Here is a 15454-nt window from a genome sequence, read left to right as displayed (position 1 = left end):
CCTTTGCAAGTAAAATCATTGTGGTTGTACAAACAGGACATCTGAAATGTTTCCTAAGCCTGCCTAGGTCAACATTTTCATTGCTATCATAGCCTGTTGACAGTTCTGAAGTCAGCTGCTGCTTCGTTGCCATTATTTTTTAGATCACATTCTCCTTGTTGACTGTGTGATCCCAGCAGGTTTGGGATCACATAGCCTTCATGAAGATACCAAGTATATGGTTATACAGTGGTCCCTTGGTATCCACTAGGGTTTAGTTCCAGGATCCCCCATGGATACCAAAATCTGTGGATGCTCAAGTCCCATTAACTACAATAGAGTAGTGAAATGGTGTCCGTTATATAAAATGGTAAAATCAAAATGTGTTTATTGGAAGTCATATATATATATATATATATATATATATATGTGTGTGTGTGTGTGTGTGTATATATATATATGTGTGTGTGTGTGTGTGTGTGTGTGTGTGTGTGTGTGTGTGTATATATATATATATATATATATATTCATTCAACCTGTGGATGCTTGAATCCATGGATAAAAAAAATGTACAGAGGGGCCACTGTAATTGCCTATGCTATAATATCACAGAGTCATTTCGGACTGGTAGTCAAGTTTTGTGTCCTCATTCTGAATCATCCTCTTGTAAAGGTTTTTTAAATTTGTCTTTTAAATTCCATTTCTGATGTGTGTTCAATGTCTGAGTCCAGGACACTAGACTAAACAGTGAAATGTTCCCAAAGGCTTTGGGCAAGAGACAGTTGTGGTGAAATAAGCTTCCATTATTTCTACCCACCATGGCTAGTAGAAAGGGATTACAGCTGTAGTAATCCAAAATATCTAGAGTAGTAAAGTGTACGAATTGTTGAGTCTCTGAGCTAACACAGTAGTAGGAATCATGCAGTCATCCAAAAGTTGTTTGACTTCAGGTCCCAGCAGCCTTAGCCAGTATAGCCAGTGTCGAGAGGGATTCTGGAAGCTGCAGTCTAACGTGTGCAAAAATATTTGATTCCCATCCCAGATCAAGACCATGCAACTGTAGACAGGGCTGAAATTGTGTTGCAAATTGTAGGGAAAGATGATTTGGGTTGGAGAACTTTTCCAGTCTCAGTTAAACAAGCTCAGGGATTGTACCATTCATGAGCTCACACTGCTTGCAGTCTTCCCTGACTTGTATACCTTGTGGGGACTTGAGCTTCAGAAATCCACAGGGAGCACTTTTGTACAGGCCTGCCTGAATTGCAGTTTGTGTCCCCAGGGATGAAGAAAAGTACAAACACTCTCATTTGTATGTGGTTTCCTTAACTGTTTCAATGTGCAGATTGCAAAGGCACAGTTGCATCTCAGCTATCAATGTAATGATGGGCAGTAATACATTACTGAATACCTCTATCTGTTGTGGTCATGGTCCCAGGGAGGAAGGAGGGGAAGCCTATTTTCTTCCACACTGGACTGGATTGATCACTTGCCTTCAATTGCCAGGTCAAGGAGGTAGTCTCTGGAGGTAGACCTCTTCTATGGATTTGCAGACAGACCTCCTCCTCTCACAGGCATGCTTCTGATCATCACAGAGGAAGAAAATAGATGAACCCTGGGGAATTCCCCACCCTGTCAGTCCCATCCTTGCTTTCCATGCCCTGGTGCCCTCTCCTTTTTTGACAACCCAGGAGGTGGTCAACCTGCCTCAGGCAAGGGTAGGAGATCCACGTTTGTCTCGCCTTCTTGTCTTTGTCCATGGTCATTAGCTTGATCGGCAGCACCGCTGGCAGCTGGGGATGGTTTAATTGCTCTTCAGGGAATCGCTGAGGTGATGTTACAGGAACGCCTTTGGTGAGGGTTGACTTTGGGAAGAGTCCAGCACACAGAAAGAGAACAGGAAAGGAAGTTTTGTCGCTATGTTTTCCATTTCACTGTTTGCTCACATGAGGTTTATTAGCAGAAGGGAAGACTCCTGATCCTGTTTGCACTTATCATCTGATCACCAAGGTTATGAAGAAGTTGATTTTTTTTTACTGAGGCAGATGATGAGCCTGAGGCCTTTCCATCATGAACACACTATACCCTAAAGTGACCTTATTTTTAAAGCCCTGTTCTTAAAATGAATTTTATCAGTAGAGGTGTAGCCTTCAGATGCACGAAATAAAGTTGCTCAGCCTGCAAATTTCTGATGAGTGGTTTTCCCCACTCAAAGTACCGCAAATAAATGAATTTAGCAAGATGAAACTAAATGGTTTGGAAACAATTAGGCAATACGGTAAGAAGGCATTTCTCGCTTGTGTCCAGCAGGAATTAATTACAGGCAATGTGTGGTTATCTCAGATTGCAAAAGCAGAAATATGAGTACCAGATAATATTCTGTTACCAGTGTTGGCATTTAGTTGAATATGTGATGCCTATGAGTGGTTTGTCTCTGTTTGTGTCCCTGTTATTAGCTTACATGGGGGAGGGGATGCTGCCCAGTATTTTGTTGGTTAGTGCTATAGTTGATGTCAGTGTGAATGAGCCCTTAGATCAACAGTATGTGGAAACTTTATAAAATGATGCCACGGGAGACTGAAGTGTGGAACTAGGCTGCCTCCTGAGATGGCACAATTAAAGGGGCTTGGCCAAGCTGAAAGTAAAACATACGTTGGCTCCCACTGCTACTGGCATGGTTGTTCCCTTGGTAAACTAAAGTGTGTTTGGTGTCATTCGCTTATTTCAAATGTTTATATGTGTTTCTTCCAGTAAAAACAGGCCTTGGAGTTATTTCCCATAATCCTCTGCGACATCATAAGTTCTGGGACACTTTCTCAGTTTGTGCTTGGACCTTTTAAACTTGTTTAATCCTATTTGGCAAAGGGCAGCTAAAGTTTCTGAGCCAACCCTGACTAATTCCAAATGTCTAGCAGGGAGTCCACAATTCATCTTGTTGACTCAGCAATGAACCATGAGAAGTTCCTGCTGCTAGGATGACTTAAATCAGAGGTTTTGGTCCAGTTTTAACCAGTTCAGTTTAAGTTGTTTTTATGAGGTAAAGTCAGAGTTTATTCATGTGGTTTGTGAATTTACCTGCATAGTTTCATTTTAGGTTCAACCCTCACTTAAGAAATCCATGTAGCTTTGTGGTGCCTGGCACACTGAACGGTTTTCATCTGGCCATGTAGAGTTTTCTTAGAGTTGTGGGCTTAGTTTTTACTCTTGCTAGGACCAAGAAAAAAAGCTTTGAACATTGGTTCTGTATTGCTATTGATAGAGGGTGTCCAGCTAAGCCAAAACTGGGAACTGCAATCCAATAACTTGAAGATTGTAAGATTCTCACCCCCAGAAATGATCAAAAATATGTGCTTTCTAAATTATTATGTCATAATATGTGAACTTCAGCTCTAATTCTCCCTTTTTCCAATTCCTCCTAGTCTCAGACCCTGCATCTTCTTCTTTTTCTACAAGAAATATCATCCTTTCCTCAAAGCTGAAGATCTTAGAAAGATGAAGCAGGCTGCACAACAACTAGAGCGCAGCTGGCAAAAGACTCAACACTTATCCGACAAGACACGTCATAGGACTTTTCTTAAAGCCTATTGAGTGGCAATAAATGCAGCAAAGAAATCTTTCTTTTCTGCATCTATTGCGTCTGCAAAGTCTCGTCCAGCAGGTGGTTAAGAAGCTAACTCAGATGCCTTCCACCTTGAACCCAATATTACAATCTACCCAGGCCTGCTGTGACACCTTCAATGATTACTTTGCAGATAAAATCTCTCAGATAAGGGCCAACTTAATGCCAGCTTTAATACAGAGACGACAAGAGAGGTGTTCATCGACTCTGTTAATGAGGTTAATTTGGATCAATTTCAGTCTTTGAGTACTGATGACGTAGACAAGCTGCTTGGAAAGGTTAAAAAGACCACTTGCCCTCTCAACCCCTGCCCCTCATGGCAACCATGAGTTTACTAAGATCAATAATTAATGCCTCCCTCAGGGAAGACTGCTTTCCAGCCAGTTTAAAACTGGCTGTGGTCAAACCCATTTTTAAAAAGCCTTCCCTTGATCCCTTGGAGATATCTAACTACCGGCCGGACTCTCTTCTACCATTTTTGGGCAAGGTGATCAAGAGAGCAGTTGCTAACCTACTATCTTGATCCATTTCAAACTAGCTTCAGATCAGGATATGAAGTGGAGACTGCCATGGTCGCCTTGGTCGATGATCTCCATCTGTGCATCAACAGGGGAAGTGTGGCCCTGTTAGTGTTCTTGGACCTCTCATGGCCTTCGATACCATAGACCATGGTATCCTTCTGGAGCACCTGAGGGAATTGGTCCTATCTCTCAGGCAGGTTTCAGATGGTGTCGCTTGATGACAGTTGTTCGGCCAAGAGGGAGTTCAAATCAGACGTCCCTCAGGCATGATACTGTCACCAATGCTATTCAACATTTACATGAAGCCCCTGGGTGAGATCATCTGGAGACATGGGGCAAGGTGTTATCAGTACACTAATGACACCCAAATTTGTTTCTCCATGTCTTGGACAGCTTCAGTGATCAAGGAAGGCATCTCCCCTCTGAAAGACTTCCTGAAGTCAGTAATGGATTGGATGAGGGAAAATAGACTTAAACTGAATCCAAATAAAACAGAGGTACTCACTATAGGCAATCCCAATCCGGGTATGGTGATAAGCTCTCCAGTTCTGGACGGGGTCACACTTCTCCTAAAGGACTGTGTCCATAGCTTGGGGGTGCTCCTGGACTCGTCGCTTCAGTTGTTATCCCAGGTGGATGTGACAGCCAGGAGCGCCCAGTATCAGCTTCAGCTGATTAGCCAGCTACAACCCTTCCTGGAATGGGAAAACCTAGAAACGGTTGTACATTCACTGGTAACCTCTCGTCTCGATTTCTGCAATGCGCTCTACATGGGGCAACCCTCATGCCATGTTCGGAAGCTGCACTTGGTCCAAAATATGGCAGCCAAATTGGTGACAGGGAGTTCCAAATTTGATTCTATTACACCTATCTTAAAATCACTACACTGGCTGCTCATTAGCTTCTGGGCACAGTATAAGGTGTTGATTATTACCTATAAAGCCCTGCATGGCTTGGGCCCAGCTTACCTGAGGGAACGCCTCCTCCCATACAATCCTTCCCGCACTCTCAGGTCCTCTGGGAAGAACCTGCTGCAGTTAGAGAGAACTAGACTGAAGACGGCTTCCCAGAGGACATTCTCTGTTGCCGCTCCAAAAATCTGGAATGACTTGCCAGATGAGATCCACTATCTAACATCTTTGGAGGCAATAAAAAAGGATCTCTTCCGGCAGGCCCTCCCAGACTGCTCTCCTCAGAATTTCCCCTCCATTTGTTTAGTGGTACTCACCGGACTTTGATGTCGTTTTATTTTATTTACCATTTTATTGGGAATTGTTTTTAATGGTATTTTAGGGTGAGAGGGAGATTGATAGTCATGTTTGATTTTATTGTTTTTGTTTGTTGTTACCCGCCTCAATCCAATACAGGGAGAGGCAGGATACAAATTATTATTTTTATTATTATTATTATTATTATTATTAACTTCTCCATCCCCGCAACCCAATTTTTCACTTTCACTTGCCATTGCCTCAAGTTCCTGTTTCTCAATCCATTACCTATGCCACACCTTTTTTCAGCTACCTTGCTTTTGGTTACTTTTCCTCATGGTCATTCTGTTTCCTGGAATTCCTTCTAGCTTTAATTCTGTTCCACACGCATGCCACTCTTCCGGTCTGCATGAAGGTTACCCAGAAAAACACAAGATCTTCCCTTGCCCCTTGTACTGAAAACATTCTGACATCTTTGTTTCCTAGTCCTTTGAGTGTTTATGATCATGCTAAGTCATTTCAGAAGCTCAGAGTAAAGAAAGTGCACTGCTATAAAGAAGAACTGATATAAAATGTGTAAAACACTTCTGAGGTATTTCAGCTAGCTTGCTGATACCCACAATGTGATTTGTTTTCCTCTTGTCACCAGTCAAAAAAATTGCAATGTAATACAGTTGTATTATTTTTACTGGAAAAAGAATTAATTACAAATGTAGCTAGTTACTTCCAAGCTCTGGTTACTTCTGGGCCTTTCATTGCCCATATACTCTTTCAGTTTAATAAGCCTTTCATTGCCCATATATTCTTTCAGTTTAATTAGCAAATCTTCTCTTGTTGGTATATTCTTGGTTTGCTATTTTTGTGCATATAACATCCTTGCTGCTGTTATCATATATAGAATCAATCTCCAATTTCCCTTTCAAAGTTTTCTTCCAACCCAAATGTCATATTCAATAAGGTAAGATCTGGATACATTGGGAAGGGTTCCCCCCCCCCCCAAATCTTGGTCATCATCTTATGAATTTCTCCCCACAAAGAATCTATGGAAGACTCTTTTTTCCCTTATGAGCCTATCTGATTTTTTTAAAAAAAAATTAATACTCCATGATATATTTCTCATTTATCAATATGCAGTTTGTGATCTGAATTTGTATTTATCCATATGACCATTTCACTTTTCAGTATCTCTTTACTGGTTTCCATTCATCATTTTTTTCTTCTTCTTTTTTTTTTGTAGAACTGTCCCTAAGCCAATAAGTGATTTTACCCATCTCCATGATATCTTTTTGTGCCTGAAACAGTGTAATACAGTCACCCCCTCCATATCCATGGATTCTGCATTCATGGATTCAACCATCAATGGCTTGAAACTATACATATATTTAAATCCAAAAAGCAAACCTTGATTTTGCCACTTTATATAACAGATAACATTTTACTACACCATTTTATATAATAGGACATGAGCATCCATGGGTTTTGGTACCTACGTGGGGTCCTGGTACCAAACTCCAGTGGATACTAAGGGTCCACTGTACACTACATTTGCAGCTCCCAATGAATTTAGCCTATGGATATGTCAATCCCTCTTTGCAGGATGCATTGGGTCTAGTTTTAGGGGACTACAGTAGAGCTCTCAAGAAAAGAATTCATTTTTTATTATTTTCCTTATTTATTCCCTTGTTTCCTTGTCCCAATGCAATGAAGATTAAAATAGAATTTTACTTCCATTGTATTTAATGGGATTTGAGCATCCATAAATGTTGTTATCCATGGGGGGGTGGGGGTGGAATCAAACAGAAGCAGATACCAAGGGCCCACTGTATAACTGAAATGTGTGCCACCTTGACTATCTTATTCTCTCACTAAACTACAGATCCTACAGCTTCTCAGCATAAGGCCATGACAATTAAAATGGTAACAAAATGATATAACTGTAGAAGACTTTTGGTGTATAGTAAATATTTGCCTTCCTCCATCTGCCTTCCTGGTTTTTTTCTTCTTCTTTAATTCGTTAAAAGCTGTATTTCCCCCCAACTACCATATCATTTATATTAATAAAAAAAAAGCAAGTGTCCCTCTGGGGTAAATCTGTCCTGAGGGCCACCCCATTAGGCTGAATGAGGCAGCTGCCTCAGGCATGAAGGGCTAAGGAGGGGTTTAATGACAGAGCTCTGTGTGTGTGTGACTTATGGCCTGACCTGTGCCCCTTCAACTCGCTTGCTGCCCCCTCAACTCGCTTGCTGCTCTCAGAAGCAGTGGAGGAGGCTGCCCTGTCAGTGATGTTCAAATAAGATTCGATTGGCATTTGGCCTCTGTCCATGGTTGGAGGGAGAGCATCTTGTCCTTTGCCTCAGGCAGCAAAATGTCCATAGTTCCTTCTGGACCTCCCTTTCTCCATCTATTATATAAGGAAAGAATAGTTTTTGCCCAATGCTTCATCTATGACAGGGCAAGTAGAGCACGAAAAGGAAAGAGCCATTTGCTAATTGTCTTCCAAGAGGTTTTTCTCTTCTCCGCTGCCTTAGTCATCTCTTTGCCATGTAATATGCACACATGTGTTTCTTCTGGTAAATCCTCATAAATCATCCCTTACCAGCTTCCAAAGTACATTTATTGCTCTAGTCAGAGCTCTTGCTGATCAATTAAGCAATGTCAGTATGCATATTTCCTCTTAAGTTCAGCCATGTGTTAGGAAATGAAAACTCCCCCCTCCCCGCACCACCTCTCTTTTCCAGCATATTTGGTATATTGTGGTACTGGAAATGTGGTTGAGAGGCACAGTTAGATTTTAAATATGAACATCCTCAGAAGTATACACCTGCAGGAAAATATATTCAGAACAGACATTAGGAAACAAGATGTGGGATGATGCCAAAACAAATAAAAGAAATAGGAAACAAGTGAGGCAAATTTTTCTTTCCTACTGAAGGATGCACAAAACTTCAATGGGAATGTAAATTGAAACTAAATGTCATTGCTACTGAGAAAGGACTTTTCTCTGATAACTCTGTGGAAGCCACATAGAGGAGTCAATCACTTTGTATGCATAGTTGAATGGGTTTGTGCAGTCAGCTGATTGGTCTGTCCAGCTCAGTATAGTCTATATGCAGACTAGAGATTCCCAGTTTGAGAGGCCAGGGATTGAACCCAGGACTTTCTCCAGGCCTGAGGCCAAATTTCCGCCCCCAGCTGCACCTGGTCAGAAAATGGCTAAAAGAGAGACAAAAGATAATAATATAAAAACCAGAAGTGACTAAATATCTACTACTGGTTTTGATGTGTGGGTTAGGGAGCTGATCATAGGGTGGCTCAACCTGCTATATACAAAGACTGCAATTCCTGCAGGCCTGTAAGAGTAGAAAGGATCCCCTCCTCCCCCCAAAAAAGTTTGGAAATGTATTAGGGCACGGGGGCTCCATTGGAGGAGATTGTGAGACACATGATGCCTGTAGCACACACTTTACGTGCTCTGGTAAAAAAGCATCTGCTCTGGCACTGAACTATGGACCACTTGAATAATTCTATGATAGGTAGGCAATCTAAATTTGTGGAAAACAAAGTCTGGATATGTTCCAACATGGACAAGTCATTGGTCTTCCCTCCTTCATATCTTCACTAGGTCTCAAGCTGCCTCCCAGAGCTAACCAAGATGTTCTTTTTTCTTACATGTTGGTATATGTAGCATACCTGAAAACTAGTAAAAATGTCTGACTGGAATGGTGGTAACTCTCTCAGGGATTGGGATTACCATTACGGAGGGACACGCATGGTAAGTGACAATAATGTCTGGCTGCTTAATTAGCCTTGCTGCTAGTTATGCTCTTCTGGCAAAATGCCCAGGAGAAACATCTCTTTGGTCCTATGATTAGACAAATGCAATAGGGCTGCCTGTAGGCTTGTGCCAACAGTGATCACTCAGCCCTAGTACTGATCTTACAGAAACAAAGCGGATGACTCCACTTCACATCCTTCTCTCTTACAGTCTCCATACTGTTGTCCTGCAGCAAAGAGACAAGATGTGGCAAATACTGACTCCACCAAAAGTGCAGGGAGTCAGCTACAGAAATGTCCAGTCTAGCCAACTTCCTTCCATGTCATGAAACCAAGGGTAAATCTCAGGGACCTCAAGTGTGTCCCATATTTGACTAGTAGGGGTGAAATTTACCAGACTGAAGGAACCCACATGAAAAAGCAGCTCTGACAAGACCTCTCGCCTACTGCCTGACCTTCACTTCATAGTTGATATGCCAGATGGTTCTTCAGCTAAATTCCTTCCATACCAGCTGAGCAAATCTGTTGCTGTTTAAGAGAGAGCAAGCTCAGTAAAGGCAAGATTGGTGGAAGAAAGAACCTTAACTTATCCAGGTCAGTTTGCTCTTTGGAACTTCACTGCAGAGTGTAGTGCTGCAATGGGCTCAAGCCTTTTCCAGGTCTAAAACAACACTTGAACAAACATGAGGAGAGAATAGATTCAGTACTGCAATGCCAGGTTTGTTACAACCTCCTCTGTCATGGGGAAAGTGTTTCACAGGACCAGGCATATCTGAATTGTTACACATAGACCCTGTCAATATGAAAATTTGATCCAGTCTGAATTTCCCCCCTGGATCTCTGATTAGATCTCACTACAAAATGCATGCATGCAGATATACATACTGTAGCTGTATAATAAAGCATTCCTTTGCCCCAGGTTTATGGTACCAGTTCTAACATTTAAGGCAGATGAGGTATGAGCCACCTAGATTCATGTTGGGGGTTAATTGTTCCCAACTTTGCTGCTGACTCATTGTGTGACCTTGTCTTGTCCCTTTAACCTTCTGTACATCTAATTTTTTCTTCTCATTGCTATCATATTTTCATGGTATGAAGCTTCACCCCATATTTGTAAAGTTCTTTCAAAACCATGGATGGTCATAGGAAGTGCTATATAAAGTCTGTGGTGTTAATATTAGTAGGAGAAGTGGAGTTCTTGGCCACTTTACTATATCCTGTCGTATTCCCCACATGCATCCTCATCCCACATTAAGTCTTGCCTTGTAATTATACCTATGTAAAGTAGTTAAAAATACTTTGCAATAAAACAGAGGCCTCTGTGCAAATACCATATAAGCAGGACTCAAGAACTGATACAAGAGAAAATGAGAACATGATCTTGCTTTGACACAAGAGTAAAACAGCCTTCTTCTTAACACAGATTTGTGCTTCTTGTTTTAGAAGGTAAAGAAGGGAACATTGTTCTGTGTTACTTAATGTTGACATTTCTCCCACATTTGACCACATGCAATAGATAATTCAGTAGTCTTGCATTTCAACCTTTATTTGAGCAGATCACTATTTTCCAGTTTTAGAGCTCTAATGATGAAATGGTAGTTATAAAGAGCAGTCACAGGACTTTAGGAGGATTGTAAAAGAGGGAAGGGATTTCAGTGATAGCTAAGTGACAAAACATCTGCCTTTCATGGTAGAGGGCCCCATGCTCAACTTCTAGGATCTCCAGTTAAAAATATCACACAACAGGTATGACAGAAAAATGTTCTCTTTGATCCCCTATGGAGCTGATTTCAGCTAGAATAGACAACACTGGGCTAAGTGAAGAAACAGTCTGTCCTGGAGCTTGGAAAGGTTACCACAACATTTAAGAATCCCAAAAGCAAAAATTCCTTTTCCACACTCTAATTTGATTTAGCATAACATAGCTCAGTACAACATAGTCTGGAAAAGTGTAGCTTTGTTATCTTCCAAGGAAAGTGCTATGAACAGTTTCCTACTTGCTTACCCCAGACATCTTTATGAGGTGGGGGGGGGGGGGACATGCTGCAGTGAGCTGCAGATGGCATCATGTTTAGGCCATGCTTGACTTGGGCTGGAGACAAAGTCTTGCAATGGCATCTGCTATTGCAAGACCAGAGCAAGAGCTCAGGTTGAGATGGCACACAAAGTCTCATGAGATGCCAAGTTATGTGAGACAGCCTGGGACTTTGGCAGCCCTGTGTAAGGTCTGCCAACATCCTAAAGGCCATTTTCAGCTGAATCTTCATCACACCCTTCCTCCCTTGAAGTTAGTGAGCCTTCCAACCAATCCTCCAGCTAGTCACTTCCAGGAAGGATTTTTCCCATGATACTGTAACAAGGTTTGTCACCTTCCCTGGGGTCCCCCCCCACTACATGCAGGATTGCACCTGCTGCATTGTGTCATTCTCCTGTGCATTTCCTGCAGGGTCACAGGACCCCCCCCCCCCCCCTTGTATATGATTGCTGCTTTGTCACAACTGGAAGGTATGAAAAAGTGGACAAGGGAACACTGGATGTGACCTAAAGTGGGAAATGCCTCCTTGGTGGTGAGGGGGCTAACCTTGGGTTTGGGCATCTGTAGGTTGGCTCACCTCTCCCAGGCCATTGAGTCCACCCCACAGATTGGCTAACTATGAGAAATGTTGCCAGATGCTACCAGACCCCTATTGATTACTGCTGTGCTGGGACAGGAATTGGTCTGGAACCTGCAATGCCCAGTGTCCCCTTCACCTGCTTTTTGGATGTCAGTTCACTTGGATACATTTGTTCATTTGTTGTTTCTGTTGTATTAAAGTTGTGGTCTTGCCACTTACCTACAGCTTGATATCCAGCCTTTGTCTTGACACAACGTCCTGTTTTTGTCTGCAGAGCTTTCTGCTAGTTCCTGTTTTCACGTCATTCATAGCCCATTCATACCATCTGCTGACAGTTTTAAATGACTTGTGCAAAACCAGCATGAATGAATTTTGTCATTTATAACTGAACTCATATTTATGGTGACCACACAATCCCCATCCAACAGCTTTTTTCAACAGGTTGATTTACAGATGAAGAACAGCTACCAAGACAGTCACAGGCCACTTCCCTGCTTGCTGAAATCTGCACAAGAGATGCTAGTTCATGTTTATAACACACACATATGAACTTGATGTATGACCAGAATGGGGATCATGTGCTACACTTTATATTAAGGCTGATCACATGTAAGAGACAGACTGGCTCCAGTTTGAACTATTTCCAACCCAGGGCAATGGGAAAGAGGAGTCTGTGTGGAAGAATGGATAGAAATACCAGTTTATGTAAATGTGGGTGACATCATCCCTTTTCCTGGTGCTATTTATAGCTACTTTAATTTACTCCCCTTTGCTTTATTATCTTTCCACAAGCTCTTTATCCCCAGCATTTAGCATCTCAATTTGCGAGCAGGAGGCAGCTGCATGATATGGCAGAATGCTTTTTCTCCTGATATGATACAACGCCTGACTGGGATAAAACAGGGAGGAAGGTGAGAGAAGGAAGAAGGAAATATTTGTGCATATATGAGAGTAGGGAGAGCTTGAGCATGTGGGATCCTGGGATACAATGGATCTTGAGACTTTGCCATTGCTTTCAAGGCTGTCCAGTGAAGACTGGAAGCAAAAAGCTGTTCTGGATTAACACATACTCAGGGCTCTCAGAACTGTTTTTAGCAGGGGCTCAATGTTTACAAGCAGGTCGTTATTCATTTTGCCCACTTGCAGGGGAAAGGCAAATTACTTTTCCTTCCCATTTTCACTAAAACATGCTACAGTCGGCTCTCCATTTCCACAAATTCAGCATCCACAGATTCAACCATCCATGGCTTGAAAATATTCCAAACAAAATTTCAAAAGGTAAAACTTTATTTTGCCATTTTATATAAGGGACACCATTTTATTACTCCATTGTATGTAATAGGACTTGAGCATCCATAGATTTTATGTCCATGGGAGGGCCCTGGAACCAAATCCCAGCAGATACCAAGGGCCCACTGTACTAGAGTCTTTAAATATGAAGACAAACAAAATATGTGCTAAGAAGTGCCGTCTATATGTTCACTGTTGCACACTCCCAAGTAACTGCATAAGATAAATTGCATCCCAGAAGCAGAATAATAGGTATTCACAAGCAGAAAGTGAGTCCTCATGCTACCACACACACACACATGCACTCATGCACACATGGTCTAGCTGAGAAATAAAACAAGTTTAGTTTTCTCTGCAAAAATATATGAAATATATTTCATATTTGCAAATGCTAAAGAGTTCATAACATATTGTGGGGAAAGGCTCTGTAATATGTAGTGTTCAAAGACAGAGAACTTCAGAAAACTTCAAACTATGGCAGGATACAGACCGCCCAAAAAGGGCAGTCTGCTGGTGCCTCCTTTTCCACCGGTGGGAAGCCGCAGCAGATAAACTGTGCGGTTTCCCATTGGCAAAAAATGAACTCGTAAAAAGTGGGTTCTTTTTGCGTCGCGCTAGCGACACCCGAATGCTCCATTGACGCACTCATGACATCGCAGGCACGAAGTGATGCAACATGCAGATGCTATTCATCCGTCACATCATAATGGCAGTGCTCATGTAGACAGGGCACCACCATTTTGACACCGCCAGTACGTACTAGGGTTAGGGAGCATCTGCATGGTGTGCGCTCCCTAACCCTAGTACCGCCGCTGCCACGCCACATTTTGCCCTTCTGTAATGGGCTATAAAAGGGAGAACAAACTCAGACTAACTGGGCCAGAAGAGAGAGTTTGGCTAAGCCCATCAAACTAGAAATGGCATGAATACAAGCTACACCTTAACTCAAAGAAATGTGCAAACTAGCAGCTACTGACCCTAGTCATACTAAAATTGCTACCACTAACTTTTTTTTCCTGGTCACTGCTCTGTATTATCTCCATTTCTTTGTAACTAAAAAAATTAAGAATGAACGTTACAAAGTAAAAGGGGAGAATAAGAAACTAATTTAAAAAGGAAGATATAGGGCCTATACAGACAGGCCAAAATAAAGCTGCATCAGGTCACTTTGGAGGTATGCTGTTTAAATGATGTGTGCATCCTAAGAGGCTAAAAGCCATGCCAAAGCCACGCTTCAGCCCTAAGGACTGGAGAGCAGCTTTGGCACAGCTTCTGGCCTCTTAAGATGCATGTGTCATTTAAATAGCATACCTCCAAAGTGACCCAAAGCAGCTTTATTTTGGCCTGTCTGCACAGGCCCATAGTAAGAGAGTTTATAGTGGGAGAGATTATAAATTGTATCGAAATTCTGTCTTGGAATGATGGGTTTCCTTACATTTACTTTCATTCTGGAATGATGACAAGGAGAAGAGAAGAGAGGATGATGCCTATATAACCCATAGCCTTGTATGACCTTCATGGCCATAATGTTCTACTGCCATCACAATTTCAGCCAGGAATATGCATAAAGTAAGTGGTTTGAGTATTGGACTATGACTCTGGAGACCAGAGTCAATTCCCAGCTCAGCCATGAAACCCACTGGGTGATCTTGGGCAAGTCATATGCTTTCAGCCTCAGGAGAATTCTCCTCTGAACAAACCTTGCCAAGAAAACCCCCTGATAAGTTTGCCTTAGGGTCACCATAAAATGGAAATAATTTGAAGGCACATAACAAGAAGAACAACATGAAGATCAACTTATGAAATGGTGGAACAACCACTTTCTTCAGAGTCAAAGAAGAGATTGCTCGTGAACGTAAAGTGCTCTCTTATCCAGCTGAAATTCAAATTAAAGAGCACTGCTTCTTAGGAAAAGACAGCTGTGCTAAAAATGACCAGCCTAGACCCATCCCCACCTCACAAGCTTCTTGTGAGATGCCAGCTAGCTGAATTGTGCCCACACAATTCATACGCACATGTGCACACATCCCACTTCCCAGAAGAGTCCCTATGATGTAAAGGGCACCAGCTTCCCGTTAACTTCAAAAGATACAACATCTGCTGTTTCACATTAATTTGAATTCACACACACACCAAAAAAAAAAAAAAAAAACAGGGAAGAAAGGAGACTTTGGGATGGGAGGGGAACCGTGACTGATGTGGGTTCCTGCACTCCAGAGGCAGCTTTTGGTCAGTATAGGTTACACAACCTTCATCATAGCAGGAAACCCACATGATTTTTCCCACCCTAAGTGGTCTCCACTGCCCTCTTCCTGGAAAAAAAGTATGAAGCTTTCTTTTATACTAATGAAGGCTCCATCTAATCCACTATTTACCATGTGGTGCATCTCCATATCCTCCAACATTTCACAGATGAAAAACAGAACACAAATGGCCAGGCAACATCAGAGT

At 42.0% G+C, this 15454-nt stretch overlaps 1 protein-coding gene across 1 annotated transcript in view; it reads left to right on the top strand.

The window, feature by feature from the left end:
• The window catches only part of LOC149316226 (phosphatidylinositol 3-kinase regulatory subunit gamma), a 348381-nt gene that overhangs the window by 138136 nt on the left and 194791 nt on the right, over nucleotides 1–15454 (top strand). The gene's annotated exons all lie outside the window — the stretch shown is intronic.

Source organism: Sceloporus occidentalis, unplaced genomic scaffold (assembly GCF_023333645.1).
Source record: "Sceloporus occidentalis isolate IW3139 unplaced genomic scaffold, rSceOcc1.0.p SCAF_3, whole genome shotgun sequence".
Taxonomy (NCBI): domain Eukaryota; kingdom Metazoa; phylum Chordata; class Lepidosauria; order Squamata; family Phrynosomatidae; genus Sceloporus; species Sceloporus occidentalis.
This window is presented reverse-complemented; position numbering and strand designations above follow the sequence as displayed.